The sequence below is a fragment of the Arachis hypogaea genome, chromosome 5 (genome assembly GCF_003086295.3).
Source record: "Arachis hypogaea cultivar Tifrunner chromosome 5, arahy.Tifrunner.gnm2.J5K5, whole genome shotgun sequence".
Classification (NCBI taxonomy): Eukaryota; Viridiplantae; Streptophyta; class Magnoliopsida; order Fabales; family Fabaceae; genus Arachis; species Arachis hypogaea.
The window spans coordinates 28,572,025-28,574,981 of NC_092040.1; the positions used below are offsets into that span (position 1 = coordinate 28,572,025).

The 2,957-nt window shown below is 43.4% G+C and overlaps 1 non-coding gene across 1 annotated transcript; it reads left to right on the forward strand.

Moving 5' to 3' along the window:
- The first annotated feature begins 2,414 nt into the window (after positions 1-2,414).
- On the forward strand, positions 2,415-2,522 carry LOC112804664 (small nucleolar RNA R71). Its single transcript, XR_003203273.1, has one exon. It is a non-coding gene; the product is annotated as a small nucleolar RNA R71 (small nucleolar RNA).
- The last annotated feature ends 435 nt before the right edge of the window (positions 2,523-2,957 follow it).

The window sequence follows — 2,957 nt, forward strand, 5'->3', positions numbered from 1 at the left end:
AAGTAGTGTTTAGGTTGTGTGAAAATGAAGGAGTGAAGGAGGATTTATATAGGAGTGGGGGAAGGGTAGGGTTCGGTCAATTGAGGGTGGGTTTGTTTGGGAAAGTGGTTTGAATTTGAATGGTGAGGTAGGTGGGGTTTTATGAAGGATGGATGTGAGTGGTGAAGAGAAAGAAGGGATTTGATAGGTGAAGGGTTTTTGGGGAAGAGGTGTTGAGGTGATTGGTGAATGGGTGAAGAAGAGAGAGGGTGGTAGGGTAGGTGGGGATCCTGTGGGGTTCACAGATCCTGAGGTGTCAAGGAAAACTCATCCCTGCACCAAATGGCAAGCAAAATCTCGTTTTGTGCCAATTCTGGCGTTAAACGCCGGGCTGGTGCCCATTTCTGGCGTTTAACGCCAGCTTCTTGCCCTTTTCTGGCGTTTAACGCCAGTCTGGTGCCCCTTTCTGGCGTTAAACGCCCAGAATGGTGCCAGACTGGGCGTTAAACGCCCAACAGCTAACCTCACTGGCGTTTAAACGCCAGTAGGTGCGTCCTCCAGGGTGTGCTATTTTTCTTTCTATTTTTCATTCTGTTTTTGCTTTTTTCATTGATTTTGTGACTTCTCATGATCATCAACCTACAAAAAATATAAAATAACAAAAGAAAATAGTCAAAATATAATATTGGGTTGCCTCCCAACAAGCGCTTCTTTAATGTCATTAGCTTGACAGAGGACTCTCATGGAGCCTCAGAAATGCTCAGAGCTATGTTGGAACCAACACCAAACTTAGAGTTTGAATGTGGGGGTTCAACACCAAACTTAGAGTTTGGTTGTGGCCTCCCAACACCAAACTTAGAGTTTGACTGTGGGGGCTCTGTTTGGCTCTGTTTTGAGGGAAGCTCTTCATGCTTCCTCTCCATGATGACAGAGGGATATCCTTGAGCCTTAAACATCAAGGATTCTTCATTCACTTGAATGATCAACTCTCCTCTATCAACATCAATCACAGCCTTTGCTGTGGCTAGGAAGGGTCTGCCAAGGATGATGGATTCATCCATGCACTTCCTAGTCTCTAGGACTATGAAATCAGTAGGGATGTAATGGTCTTCAACTTTTACCAGAACATCCTCTACAAGTCCAAAGGCTTGTTTTCTTGAATTGTCTGCCATCTCTAGTGAGATTTTTGCAGCTTGCACCTCAAAGATCCCTAGCTTCTCCATTACAGAGAGAGGCATGAGGTTTACACTTGACCCTAAGTCACACAAGGCCCTCTTGAAGGTCATGGTGCCTATGGTACAAGGTATTGAAAACTTCCCAGGATCCTGTCTCTTTTGAGGCAGTTTCTGCCTAGACAAGTTATCCAGTTCTTTGGTGAGCAAAGGAGCTTCATCCTCCCAAGTCTCATTTCCAAACAACTTGTCATTTAGCTTCATGATTGCTCCAAGGTATTTAGCAACTTGCTCTTCAGTGACATACTCATCCTCTTCAGAGGAAGAATACTCATCAGAGCTCATGATGGCAGAAGTAAGTCCAATGGAATCTCTATGGTCTCATTTTGAGCCTCAGATTCCCATGGTTCCTCATAGGGGAACTCATTGGAGGCCAGTGGACGTCCATTGAGGTCTTCCTCAGTGGCGTTCACTGCCTCTCCTTCCTCCCAAAATTCAGCCATGTTGATGGCCTTGCTCTCTCCTTTTGGATTTTCTTCTGTATTGCTTGGGAGAGTACTAGGAGGGAGTTCAGTAATTTTTCTTGCTCAGCTGACCCACTTGTCCCTCCAAATTTTTAATGGAGGACCTTGTTTCAGTCATGAAACTTTGAGTGGTTTTGATCAGATCAGAGACCATGGTTGCTAAGTCAGAGGTATTCTGCTTAGAACTCTCTGTCTGTTGCTGAGAAGATGATGGAAAAGGCTTGCTATTGCTAAACCTGTTTTTTCCACCATTATTATTGTTGAAACCTTGTTGAGGTCTCTGTTGATCCTTCCATGAGAAATTTGAATGATTTCTCCATGAAGTATTATAGGTGTTTCCATAGGGTTCTTCCATGTAATTCACCTCTTCCATTGAAGGGTTCTCAGGATCATAAGCTTCTTCCTCAGATGAAGCTTCCTTAGTACTACTTGGTGCATTTTGCATTCCAGACAGACTTTGAGAAATCATATTGACTTGTTGGGTCAATATTTTGTTCTGAGCCAATATGGCATTCAGAGTATCAATCTCAAGATCTCCTTTCTTCTGACTAGTCCCATTGTTCACAGGATTTCTTTCAGAAGTGTACATGAATTGGTTATTTGCAACCATTTCAATCAGCTCTTGAGCTTCTGTAGGCGTCTTCTTCAGATGAAGAGATCCTCCAGCAGAGCTATCCAAAGACATCTTGGACAGTTCAGAGAGACCATCATAGAAAATACCTATGATGCTCCATTCAGAAAGCATATCAGAAGGACACTTTCTGATTAATTGTTTGTATCTTTCCCAAGCTTCATAGAGGGATTCTCCTTCCTTCTGTCTGAAGGTTTGGATTTCCACTCTAAGCTTACTCAATTTTTGAGGTGGAAAGAACTTTGCCAAGAAGGCATTGACTAGCTTTTCCCAAGAGTCCAGGCTTTCTTTAGGTTGAGAGTCCAACCATGTTCTAGCTCTGTCTCTTACAGCAAAAGGGAATAGCATAAGTCTGTAGACCTCAGGGTCAACCCCATTAGTCTTGACAGTGTCACAGATTTGCAAGAATTCAGCTAAAAACTGATGAGGATCTTCCAATGGAAGTCCATGGAACTTGCAATTCTGTTGCATTAGAGAAACTAATTGAGGCTTAAGCTCAAAGTTGTTTGCTCCAATGGCAGGGATAGAGATGCTTCTCCCATAGAAGTCGGGAGTAGGTGCAGTAAAGTCACCCAGCACCTTCCTTGCATTGTTGGCATTGTTGTTGTTTTCGGCTGCCATGTGTTCTTCTTCTTTGAAGAATTCGGTTAG